General features: G+C 41.1%; 1 protein-coding gene across 5 annotated transcripts in view; it reads left to right on the top strand.

Annotated features, from left to right (window-relative positions):
- The window catches only part of Ark2n (arkadia (RNF111) N-terminal like PKA signaling regulator 2N), an 85,748-nt gene that overhangs the window by 2,626 nt on the left and 69,584 nt on the right, over positions 1 to 13,538 (top strand). The window contains exons 1-2 of one of the 5 annotated variants that reach the window (XM_042264226.2): positions 8,938 to 10,002; positions 10,151 to 10,290. The exons of the other annotated variants lie outside the window; for them this stretch is intronic. The gene's annotated coding sequence lies outside the window, so the exon portion shown is untranslated. Of the gene's footprint in view, positions 1 to 8,937; positions 10,003 to 10,150; positions 10,291 to 13,538 lie in introns of those variants that run through there. 5 annotated transcript variants of the gene reach the window in all.

The following is a 13,538-nucleotide window of genomic DNA, read 5'->3' as shown; positions in this document are numbered from 1 at the left end:
AAATGTATGAAATCTGAAAGACAAGGAGAAACGACAAGACAGCTTTAACTAGAGGACCAAGTAAATCAGATTTTTGTTGTTGAAGGCAGTCTCACCTTGTAGCTCAGGCCAGTCTCAGTACTCGTGCCTCAGCCTCCTGAGTGCTCAGATTTCTTTTTAATTTGAGTTACACTTTTATGCTTGAGTGCATGCATTGTTTTATTAAGTGGAGGTCAGAGGAATTTGTGGGAGTTGGTTCTTTACTTCTGTCATGTGGGTCCCTAGGATTGGTAGCAAGTCAGATTGCTTACTGGGACGCCCCCTCAACTTTGTGGAAAGTGGATTGGATTTTTGGAATAAGAAACTTGTCCATCATTAGCTTCATATTAAGTTCACAGTGCATTTTTATAGGAATAATTCAATTTGTTTAATATTTTTTTTTTGGTGTGTATGTGTCAGGGAGGGACAGGGTCCAGGCTGGCCATGAATTTGTGGCAGGCCTTCTGCCTCTGCCTCTGGAGTGCTGGGGTTGCAAGCTTGTGCCATGCTTTACTCCTGGCATTGTTTACACCACGTGCATTCATATGAGACTAACGGCCGTAATACTGTTAGTTTTATGTGACTTAATTCAAGCCCTACATAGTGGAGATAAGTTTAACTGTCAGATATAATGCAATTCTGCTGGAGCTCTGTGTTCAGTGTATGGCCTTTAAAGATTTTGCTGACACTGATTCTTCAGAATTTCCTTATATTCATATTTCAGGTATTGATACTTTGAATCTCTTTACTGAGCCAGATGTGATGGCCTACACGTGTAATACAAACTGAGGCAAGAAGATTGCTTTGAGTTCAAGACCAACATGGGAGACATAGTGAGACTTAGGACTGCCTAGGTTATAGTGTGGGACTAAACTTCAAAAATAAATAAATCTGTTTACTACATAACTAATCATTTCTGTGAGTGGGTAGTTACTTATTATTCAAGACGTTGTTCTGCTGGGATCCCCAATCTTACAGTTTTGCTCCAACATGTGCGTGAATAGACAGGGTGGATGGACAGTTTGAGTGTCTTCCTCTCTTTTTAAAGCTTGGATGTAGTAGGAACCCTATCCTTAATTTGATAACTTTAATAGTAATTATCTTAGACTTTCATTTTCCTGCATGTAACTAGGCTTATGCTTGAAACTCTGCAAAAGGCTAAAAATATATTGTTAATGTAGTAGTATATTTTGTTTTTCGTTTTTTAATTTTGTGTTTTCAAGACAAGGTTTCTTTATATAGCTGTGGCTGCTCTGGAACTCACTATGTAGACACCAGGCTGGCTTCTCGTTCATAGAAATCTACTTGCCTGTACCTACCGACAACACCCAAGTGATTTTAATAGATTAAGAAAGATTTGGGGCCCAAATTTTTCTTTGTTAACTATAATTATGTAGGCTTAATAACATGAATAAAATGGTGATATCTAGAAGAGATATGGGGAAAGAAGACAAAATATTCATATGGGACGTCAGTGTGTGTGTGTGTGTGTGTGTGTGTGTGTGTGTGTGTGTGTGTGTGTGTGTATCAGAGTCTACTGTGTAGCCTTGGCTGTTCTGTAACTCACAGAGATTCCACCTGTTCTACCTCACCAGTGCTGGGATTAAAGGTATACACCACCACACCTTAGCCTGCCTTATGTGACACCTCTTTCTTCTTAGCCCTAAGCTATTGATTGCTAATGCTTGTCAGCAGTTCCATAGAGCCATGATGGAGCATGTCCAAAAAACTTCAGCTTTTGTACCTAAGGTTTGAGATGAGTTTCCAGACAAGTACTTCCTGAAAGGGACCAGCCAAAGTGAAGTCATGATTATCAAACTCAGAGTTGATCAGGGCGGCAGAGCCTTAAGCTCTCAGAGGGGTGGCTGTGTAGATAGAGATAGGGCCAAGCTGCGAAGATTTCTTAGTTTGCTAATGGGTTGTGAAGTTTCTTTTAGGATGGCTTCTCCTGCCTCAGTTGGAATGAAAACTCAAAGACAGAGTCTTCTAGCCCAGGCTGGCCTGGAATTTGTGATCCCTTACTTAGTGTTCATTGTGTGGGGATTACTGGTAGGAACATCTATACACCCGGTGTAGGTGGGAATTCTTTGATTTATTTACTTTTCCTTTCCATTAATTTGTGTGTGCCATGGTGCACATCTGGAGAGCAGGGACAACCATGTTGGTTGGTTCCAGGGATGAAATTCTTCAGGTTTGGTACCAAGTTCCTTTACCCACTGAGCCATCTTACTAGCCTAGGGAGTCTTTGGTTTTGTTTATTTTCAATTTTTCTCCCAGTGCTGGGGATTGAACCCAGGGTATTGTGTATGCTAGCAGAGCACTCTATCATTGAGCTCTCACAGCCCTGCTCTTACTTAATTTGCTTTGATCCTTGATCATCAGGCTAAATAAAGTTGATAGTTTTTTTTTTAATTTAAAAACATTTTTAGCCATTTACTGTGTGTGTGTGTGTCTGTGTGTGTCTGTGTGTGTCTGTGTCTGTCTGTGTGTCTATCTGTCTGATTAGTGTGGAGGTAAGAGGACAACTTATAAGAATTCATTCTCTCCTACCATGTGGGTTCCTGGGTCGTACTCAGGTTGTCAGGTTTGGTTGCTGTATAAGTCTCTGTTCTGTTGCTGTGAAGAGACGTCATGATGAAGTTGATTTATAGAAGAAAGCAGCATTTAGTTGGAGACTTGCCTACAGTTTCAGAGGGTGAGTCCACAGTCGTCATGGTGGGGGGCATGGTGGAAGACAGGCAGGCAGGCTCTGGAGCAGTGGCTAAGAGCTCACATCCTGACTCAAGCAAGGGCAGAGAGGGGCGTGGGGGAGACTGAGACTGGGCCTGGCCTGGCCTTTCGAAACCTCAAAGCCCACTCCCAGTGACACACCTCCTCCAACAAGGCCACATCTCCTAATCCTTCCCCAGACAATTCCACCAACTAGGTAGGTACCAAGCTTTCAGATATATGAGCCTCTGGGGTTGTTCTCATTCAAACTACCACAGTAGCAAAGTGCCTCTACTGAGCCGACTCACTGGCTCTGGTAATTATTTTTCTTTAGTTGCTTTGAATTTGACCATTGTCATGAAACTTTATGAAAAATTTTGTTAGTTTTTGCCTTTCAAATATACCTGCTTTCTTTATTCTTTCAGAACTCTCATTATTGAACTTAAGGGAAAGAAGCAGTGCTTCTTGTGTGGGCAGCATCTCTCAGAAGAGTGGGATTGATGTTCAGTCGGTTTTCACACTCAAGCCTACAGGGCCTTGTCGTAAAAGGAAGGGGTAGGGCAAGCTAAGAAAGTATCTTCCTTTCAGTGTTCCTGCGCTACTAGGAGCGGAAACATGAGAAACATATCTATCTGTGTGTCTGTCTGTCTATATCTATATATATTCATACACACACACACACACACACACACACACACACGGATACATATGTACACACATATATGTACATACTTATCAAAAAGTAGTGACAGCAGCTGGCAGTTCCTAATATGATTTAAATTAAAATATTTTAGCCTATGTGACGGATTTGGTCAGTTGCTCTATTTGGGAATTTCTGGATTTGACTTGGTTCTTGTAAATTTAACCCTGTTCTTTTTCATATCTTTACTTAAAATAAGGAATTTGTCTTTACTCAGCCAATAGGTTGAGTAGATGTTGTAAATTCATAAAGTATGAACTTGGCTTTATTTACACATTTACCTGAAAATGTTTTCATAGTTAGATGAAGACTAATAAACTTAAGTCTTATCAGCAAATCCTACTTGGTGTGAATGTGGGTAAATTTTACAAAGTGGTTAAATTAAAATCTCCTTTACTGAGTGCTAAAGTGCAGGTGGGGATGGGTACGTAGATAAAAGAAATAGTTTCTAGCTAAGGAAATGATTCTAGTGAGCCAGATGATTCCTAAGTCTCCTTCCTGCCTTAGAATGTGAGAGGAAGTATGCTATAAGGGGAAAGTACTCACAGCAGTTGTAGGCTGAAGCCGATCTTTTCCTTTGTAAGCCAGTTTTCATTAAGGTGTTTGGAAAGCAGTGTTTTTCTTAAATAGCTCTCTAAGCTTAAAAAAAAAGTGGACACCTTAAAAAAATTGTTTTTTAAATGTACTACTGCCAGTTTCTTTGCAAAATGTGTTTTCCTCCACCTGAGTTCAGGTCTGTGTATTAATAAATTAGCTTGGGTGGTTGTTCAAAGAACATCATATTAACATTTTTGGAGTAGCTATATTCATTTTGGGTGAGGGGTTCAAGACAGGGTTTCTCTGTGTAACAGCCCTGGATGTCCTGGAACTCACTTTGTAGACCAGGCTAACCCCAAACTCACAGAGATCCACCTGCCTCTGCCTCCTGAGTGCTGGGATTAAAGGCGTGTGCCACCACGCCTGGCTCTTATATTCTTATTATTTTTGTTTATGTGTGTGTGTGTTTATTGTGCCGCCAGTTTGTGTTTGCTCAAAGAGGACCAGAAGAGGGTATTGGACCTCTTGGAGCTGGATTAGAGGCAGTTGTGAACTGGGGACTCAACTCAGGTCCCCTGGAAGAGTGGGAAGCACTCTTAACCACTGAGACATTTTCCCAAGCCCTAGAACAGCTATCCCCTCTTCCTCCCCTCCCTTCTCCTCCCCTCCCTTTCCTTCCTCTCCCTCCCCTCCTGTCTCTTCCTCTCTTCTTTTCTCTTCCCCCCTCCTCCCCCCTTTCTTTTTAGTGCTTCCAATTTTTATTTATGAATGGTCGGTTGGTATAAATCTCTTGAAAATCAAATATCATGGTATGTCTTTGCATTTTTTCTTTATTAAATTTATTGTTCTTTGGTTTTCTGACACCTATTTTTCTCAGATTTTATCTTCCTTAGAGTAGCTGTTTCCTTATTTATTTATTTTTATTTTATGTGCATTGATGTTTTGCCTGCATGTATGTCTGTGTGCAGGTGTCAGATTTTGGAGTTACAGACAGATGTGAGCTGCCATGTGAGTGCTGGGAATTGAACCTGAGTCTTCTGGAAGAGCAGTCAGCACTTTTAACTGCTGAGCCATCTCTCCAGCCCCCTAGAGCAGCTATTTCTAAAAATGTGTTTAAACTAGAATTGTGTTTAGCTAGTCTAGAAATTAAGTTTTTATATGTATGGATGACATTAGAGAACTAAGATGACTGACATAAGAATTTTTTGTAAATGGAGTTGTCAGATTTTTATAAATAACTTTTTATGATGTTTAGAGTCAGTATTTTGTTAGCTGCCTTATGATTAGAGAAAGGTATTGGGGATAGGGAAGTTGTGTGTGGAGTATAAAACTCGAGGAGAACAAGGTTGTTTTCCTTTCTGTGTTAAGAACAAAACCCTCATCCAGTTGATTGTAAACAGTGTCTTTCCTGTCTGCCTTAGTTTTATCCTAGCATAGAAGCATATTCTTTGGCCAAGTATTGTGGTACACACCTGTAATCCCACTACTTGGAAAGTAGAAGATTGAGAGTTCAAGGTCATCCTCAGCAGCTAGGTAAGTTTGAGCTGGCTTGGTTTATGAGACCCTGCTCCCCTTAACACAACAAAAGAGGGGCTGTAAGGTGCCTCAGCAGATTGAGGCCCCAGTCATGAACCCTGACTGTCTGAGTCTAATGGGGGACTCTCATGGTGGAAGGAGAGAAGGGACTCCTGCAGGTTGAATTCTGACTGCATATGGGCATATGGATACCCACACATACACAAAATAAGGTGAAAACTATTTATTGAGAAAGGTTGGTTTTGTGTTATGGATCTCACTTTGTACCCCAAGCTGGCCTTGAACTTGAGGCAGTCTTTCTGCCTCAGCCTCCTGGAGCTGGGATTACTGGAATACTAGAATGAATCACCATGCCCATTTGATAAAAAGGTTAAAAAAATTGTATTGAATTTTTTGTGTGTGTGATGTCTAATGTAGCTCACTCAGGATGAACTCAAACTAACTACATAGCTGAAGCTAGTCTTGAATTATGATCTTCCAGCCTCTGTAGCTAGAGTTTTTCTCTGGGTCCTGCCAAGCCCCGGCAGTCCCGTAGCCCACTTATAAAATAAACATACAGATGCTTATATTATTAAACTGCTCGGCCATTAGCTCAGGCCTACCATTGTCTAGCTCTTACTCTTATACTCAGCCCATTTCTGTTAATCTATATGTCGCCATGTGTTCCGTGGCTTTACCTGCTGCCTTCACATGATGTTCCCTGGACAGCAGGCTGGCGTCTCCTCCTCTCTGCCTTCCTGTTCTCTCAATTTTTCTCTCTGCTAGTCCCACCTATACTTCCTGCCTGGCTACTGGCCAATCAGTGTTTTATTTATCGATCAATCATCCACAACAAGCCTCTGCTCCCAAGTGCTGTGATTTGTAGGCCTGCACTACTACTCCTGGGTAAGAGGCATACTCTTCTTTTTATTTTTTCTGAGGCATGGTCTCACTATGTAGCCTTTGCTGACTTGGAACTTGCTTTGCAGCCTTCCTAGTGCTAAAAGGTATCTGCCATCATGCCTTTATTTTTTTACTTTTTAAAGACTTTTATTACTTTTTAAAAATGTATGTGTGTGTGAATGTAAAATATGCATGTACGTTACATTACATTATATTACATTACAGTACAGCTGCCTGAGGTCAGAAGAGGTTGTTGGGTGCCCGGGAACTTGAGTTGGAGGTCGTTGTGAGCTTCCTGATATGGATGCTGGGAACTGAACTCTGCAAGAGCCTTTTAACCACTGTGTCATCTCTCCAGCATCTAGAAGCATATTCTTAAACCAACATTTAATCATCAAGTGTTGTTTGTTTTTCTCTGCTGCAATCCACAGAACAACTTGGTATGAGCCTGAGATAGATTTTTGGCAGCATTTTTTCATTTTTCTTAGGGACCTGAGGTCCCAGCATATGTGGTTATTTGGTGATCTATCTTTTTGAATGATCTTCTAGAAAATGGTAAGAGCAAAAATCTTGGAGAAATTTAAAACTTGTAATTTAAATTATTCTTGATTTACAATAATGGTGCTTTAGAATGAGTGCTTTAGGATTTCTCTCATTAGCTGCAGGGCTTTTTGCAATTGTTAACTTCATTGGCCTCTTACCTGATGCTGGTTTATTCACAGTCTTGGTGTAGGGCCAGGTACATGCTAGAAGTGGTAGTATCTGCAGTATGAAGTGATCTGAGTGGCTATTATCACTCTTGGCCTATTTATAGGGCTTGTATCAGTGGAGAAAAGGTTGGCTGGCAGATACGTAAAGTTGCCTTCATGGTTGCAGTCTGGCAGTTTATATTTCCGTGCTTGTTAGTCCAGATCCAGGATGTTTCTGATAACTCCGTTCAGCTTTATTAATTTTAGTTTTCTTTTTATGTGCTTCAACCATTTGATACTCATTTCCCAGTCAACTTCACCCTTAAGGAAAGACAAACCAAAAAACTGTTAATCACAATGAAGGATAATAAGTTTAATAATGCCTAGCATCATGTGGGAGCATTCAGGGTTCTTCATTATTTCATAAATGTGGTATTATAGTTATTTAAATCAAGAGCCAAATGTAGTCATTTAGTTTTAGTAATCTCTAGCTCCTCTCTTTTTCTTTACACATCATTTATGAAGAAACTGAAAATTTCCCATAGTCTGAATTTGTTAGTTCCTGTAGTGGTGGTGAGCATGTTTTTCTGGCCTGTGTTTGCTAATTGTTTGGAGAGTTGATCTGGTTCAGTTTCTGTGATGTATAGTCTTTCTTTGTCAGTTTTTCTTTTTTCTTGGTCGGCAAGGCGACTTTATAGTTAATGTTGAGTACTTGCCTTGGGAGGCACATATTTTATTTTGTCTGTGATGTTAGCTGCTATTGATGGTCATTGTCCAATTCCATTAATGAATTTCTTCTGTTTCATCATTTCTAGCTGGGAGTCAGTCTCTCTCTTTCTCTCTCTCTCTCTCTCTCTCTCTCTGTTTTGTTTGTAGTCTCTTTAATTTCTTCCTTCTGAGAGTTGGGGAAGGATGAATTGCTGTGGAGAAAAGAGCTCATTGTAATATCCTGTAGGTGTTTTTATTTCATTTCTAATCTTTGGTTCCTGCACAGTTCACATTATCTGTGCTGCAGATTCTCAGTGGAAAAACTAACCTAAAATCCTTACAAATAATTGAAAGTTGTTGGAAAACAAAATTGTTGAGGTATTGGTACTTAAGAGTACTGTTACTGGGCTTGGTGGCATATGCCTGTATTCTAGCACTTGGAAAGTGTAAGCAGAAAGATCAAGAGTTCAAGGCTAACCTGGGCTACATGAAACCCTGTCTTAAAAAAAAAGTATTCTTTGAAGCAATGTATTTGTTGTGGCCATAGTCTGAGAAATTAGATTACTCAGGTGTTAATTTTCTTAGATGATGGCTAGTATTACAATTCTCTACTTAGTGCAGTTTCATAACTGCATAGCATACTATAGATGAAATTCTAAACTGTCTTAGTAAATAAGAAACGCAGAGCCAAATACAGAGTTAAAGCCTAAGAGATTAGAGCACTAGCAAAGCCCAAGACTACCTTTAGCTTATCAGTCACTGCCGTCTCTTCCCCTGAGAAAGAGACCTTCTCTTGTGTGACCTGTCTTTTTATTGCCTTTCTGTTCTACCTTCTCATTGGCTCTAAACCCAACCACATGATTTCCTTGTCGCTGCCTGTCTATACAGACCTCCAGGTCTCTATGGTTTGTACTGGGATTAAAGGTTTGGGTCACCACTTGGCTGTGTCCTTGACTATGCAGAGACTCTGCCTGCCATGTGATTGGATTAAGGGCCGGACTTCTGCTAAATGACTTGCTTTTAGCTCTGATCCCCAGGCAACCTTATTTATTCACATACAAATAAAATCACATTTCAGCACAAATAAAATATCGCCATAGCATACTTTGTGTGTGTGTGTGTGTGTGTGGCGGGTGTTGGAGATTGAACCTAGGATTTTGTGCATGCTGGGTAAATAAATACTCTGCTTACTGAGCTACATTTCTAGGCCTTGTTACTTATTTTATTTTGTGTGTATGAGTGTTTAGCTATGTGTGTGGGTGGAGGTCAGAAGAGGGTGTGGAATATCCTGGAACTGGAGGTATGGGTTGTGAGCTACCACTTAGGTCTTGGGAGCAGAATCTGGGTCCTCTGCAAGAGCAGCAAGTACAGTTAACCTCTGAGCCATCTCTTGAGCCTTAGGCCTTGTTTTTTTAAAGACATGCTTTTTGAAGTTCAGGCTGTCCTTGAACTCAAAGCCTCCTGCCTCTGCCTCCTGTGTGTTGGAATTACAGGTATGCCTTGGCCTGTTTACAGTGCTGCAATGAGACCCAGCTTGTCTAACTTTGTGCAAAATGACACATTTTCATTTTTTTCTAGTGTTAGGGATGGAACCCAGGACCTTGTTTATCCTAGGCAAGCATTCTCTTCATCACTGAATTGCATACCTAGCCTATGAAATACATGAAATCTTTTTATGACAGTTAGTTGCCCAGACCAGCAGGGAGTAGATGGCACAGGATTGTTTGAAAGCCTTGCTGCATTCTTGTTGCATCTTTATGTGTTACAACTTGTCTTTTGGCTTCCAGTCTTCATATATCTTGTTCCCTGTTTCTTGTGATAAAAAGACTAAGTAAGCAGAGCCAGTAGTAAAGGCCAGCCTGGTCTACATATCAAGTTTCAGGGTTACATAGTGAAGCCTTGTCTAAAAAAAAATCAACAAAACTCCCAAACTTGAATCTCAAGACATCTTTACTTGTACTCCCCCCCCATAACTTGATATGTAGACCAGGCTGGACTTGGGTCACTAAGATTCAATGTCCTCTGCCTCCCAGTGCTGGGATTAAAAGCATGGACCACCACACCAGGTCAGCATTTTTAATAGTACATTTTAAGTATAGAAATAGCTCAGACAAAGGGACCACAGAAATATGATCTTAAATACCCATGACTTTTTCCTCTTCTTTTTTTGAGACAGGTCTCTCTACAGAGCCCTGGCTGTTCTGAACTCACCATGTAGACCAGGTAGGTCTTGAACTCACAGATCTGCCTGCCTCTGCCTCCTAAGTGCTGGGATTAAAGGTGTGCACCACCATGCCTGGCCACAACTTGTTCTTAAGGATCTTTTCTTTTTCTTTTTTTCTTCTTTTTGGCTCTTGTTTCCAACTATTAGAGAAGTGTGTGTAGAAGAGAGAGGACCACTTGTAGGATCAGTTCTTTGTCTGCACCAGGTGGGCCAGGAGATGACCAGACTTCGAGTGCCAGGCCTGGTGACAGGTGCCCTTACCTGCTGAGCCATCCTGCCAGCCCAAGGTTGGTTGTTTGTTTGTTTTTGTTTTTGCACCATTTCTTCAGTATAGTATTAAAGTATGCAAGGGATTATTTTTCCCCAATCAGTTAAGACAATGGTGGTTTTATGTTTTTAAGGAAAAGTTGTCAAATAAATAGTATTTACATTCATAAAGTAGCATAGTATTTGCTTATAATAATAGTTTGTATTAGTTGAGCCATAGGTCTAGACAAGGGTATTACATATTGTTTGCATATCCTATAGCTGCTGTTTTGAAAAAGTAATTCATTTCTAAAGACTTGTGTTGTTCTATTAATAACACATTTATAGGTAAAGTCAGTGCTCAGAGGAAATGAGCCAAAATGTTAAGATTCTATTTCAATACTTTTAAAAAGGTATTTTTAGAATATATTTTTATTTATGTGTGTGCGTGTTTGCCTGCTTGTCTGTATGCACTGTGTATGAGAGAGAGAGAGAGAGAGAGAGAGAGAGAGTGTGTGTGTGTGTGTGTGTGTGTGTGTGTGTGTGTGTGTAGGTGTGTAGGTGCTTTCAAGGCCAGGAGAGGGCATGGGAACCCCTAGAACTGGAGTTACAGGTGGTCAGGAGCTGCTTGGTGTAGGTGCCTGGGACTGAGCCCAGGTTCTCTGCAAGAGCAGCAAGTGTTCTTAACCCACTGAGTTCCCTCTCTATCCCCATCAGTACTTTTGTGTGTGCCGAGACAAGCTCTCCTGTAGCCCAGACTGGCCTTAAGCTCCTAATCTTTCTGCTTCTTACAGCATGTACCACCATACCAAGTTTCTTGGCGATAGAACCCATGGCACCAAGCATATTAGGCAAGCACTCTCTCTCTACCAGCTGAGCCCTATCCCCAGTTCTTGCCTCAGCTTCTTGAACATGCCCTACCGTGATTCTCAGCTACACTTGTTTTCCATTTGTTTTAAATATTAAGAGTGTGAATGAGAGGAGTCATTTAGTGCATTTAATGAAAGCCTTTTACTATGGTCTTAATTTTTGTCTTCCCCAAATTTGTATGTTGAGGTCTTAACTTCCAATATTGGCATTAGAAAGGTGAGACCTCTGGGAGGTGATTAGGTCAAGAGAGATCTGCCAGAATGGGTGGGATTAGTGCCTTTATAAAGAGGCCAGAGAACGATTAGATGAGATCAGATCAGGAGTGTTCAGACTAGATTGGCTAGCAGACCCTTGCCAATATCAGATCTACCAGAATTGCCAGACCCTTAATACTAGGCTTTTTAGCTGCTATAACTGGGAGAATTATGCTTTGCTGTTTAAGCCATCTAGTCTGATCTGTTATAGTGGTGGCCTGAATAAACTAAGGAAACCATTCTTCAAGAAATATTTAAAGAATACTTTTTTTTTTTTTTTTTGGTGTGTGTATGTATGTGTACATACACATATATGTACCTGTTGGGTGTGCTCCAATCTGACAATATGCTTTTGGAGGTCAGGATGGCTTTGTGGAGTTGGGTTCTGGGGACTGAACTCAGGTTGTCGGGCTTATGGAGTAAGCACCTCTACCTACTGAGCCATGCCACCTGCCTAAGGAAACCTTCAAGAATTTAAGTTGGACTGGAAATTTAAAAAGGAACCACCTTTAGACAGAACTAGTTTTAAGCTGGATAATAGTGGCACATGCCTTCAATTGCAGCACTCAGGAGGCAGAGGCAGGCAAATCTCTGAGTTTAAGGCCAGCCTGGTCTACAGAGCAAGTTCTAGAACAGCCAGGGCTACATAGAGAAACCCTGTCTCCCCCCAAAAAAACAAAAAACCAAAACAAAAAACAAAAAAACTACTCACCACAGATAGGAAACCTGTGTCAGACGAAAGTATGGATACCACCAAAGTACAACTTGGTGAACCATGAATTTTATTGGGGTCACTTACAGGAATATAGACGAATGGTTACTTAAAGAAGCAGAAATGGCTGGGCAGTAGTGGTGCACGCCTTTAATCCCAGCTTCAGGATGCAGAACAGGAGGATCTGTGAGTTTGAGGCCATCTTAGTCTACAGAGTGAGTTCCAGGACAGCCAGAGCTACACAGAGAAACCCTGTCTTGAAAGCAGGAAAAAGAAAAAGAAACAGAAATGACTCAGAGATAGCTGCATGACCAAAGCCCATCCAGCACCGGTGACAGCTCACAAAAGCTGGGAACCTGGAGCATACTTCACAGCCTGCAGGCATCTCAACAGGTTGGAGAGGACCCTTTGCAGGTACCTCAGGTGTCCTAAACCTCTTCCAGGTATCTAAGCTGGTTTCTTCTTCTTCCAGGGAGCTGGTCTGGTCTCAAGAGTCTTTACAGCTTTTATTGCTTATTCTGGCAAGGAGGGGCTAGGGAATCTGGTCAGTTTTAGGGACTTCCTGAAGCTATTTTGAGTTGCTTCCTTTTTTTTTTTTGGTTTTTCGAGACAGGGTTTCTCTGTGTAGCTTTGCGCCTTTCCTGGAACTCGCTCTGTAGACCAGGCTGGCCTCGAACTCACAAAGATCCACCTGCCTCTGCCTCCAGAGTGCTGGGATTAAAGGCGTGTGCCACCACCACCCAGCGAGTTGCTTCCTTCTTAAGGTGCTTCCCTGCAGAATGAAATGTTTCAATCTCTAAGGAAACTTATTCAACAAAAAGCAGCAGTCCTCTTTAGCCTTTTAAGTGTATTTTTACTATACTTAGGTAAAATGTAGATATTTTCTTATACAAAAGATATATCTATGTTTGTGGATATCCAAATTCTAAATAGCAACCTTCAAATAAGTTAGGAAAGCTTTTTATTTTGTGTGTGTACTGGATATTTTGCCTGCATGTATGGGTGTCCCAGGATAAGAGTTTGCATACTCTGGTTACAGATAGTTTTGAGGTGCCATGCAGATGCTGGAAATCAAACCTGGGTCCTCTGGAAGAGCAACCAGTGCTCTTAACTGCTGTTTTTTCCAGCCTTTGGGAAACTTACTTTTGGCAATTTATTTGTTAGGTTTTGTGTGTGTGTGTGTGTGTGTGTGTGTGTGTGTGTGTGTGTGTGTGTGTGTGTGTGCGCGCGCGCATTGGGGGGGGTTGGGAGTTTAGACAAGATCTCATTATGTAGCCCTGGCTAGCCTGGGAACTTTAATATGTAGACCAGGCTGGCCTTGAATTTGTACTGTTTCTCCTTTCTCTGTTTCCTAAACCCTTGTCTTATTTGTTTGAGACAGGATTTTGTTTTAAAGCTCAGGCTAGCCTTGAATTTCTCATCTTCCTGCTTTAGTTTCTCAAATGCTGAGATT

This window comes from Peromyscus maniculatus, chromosome 19 (genome assembly GCF_049852395.1).
Source record: "Peromyscus maniculatus bairdii isolate BWxNUB_F1_BW_parent chromosome 19, HU_Pman_BW_mat_3.1, whole genome shotgun sequence".
In the NCBI taxonomy this organism is placed as follows: domain Eukaryota; kingdom Metazoa; phylum Chordata; class Mammalia; order Rodentia; family Cricetidae; genus Peromyscus; species Peromyscus maniculatus.
This window is presented reverse-complemented; position numbering and strand designations above follow the sequence as displayed.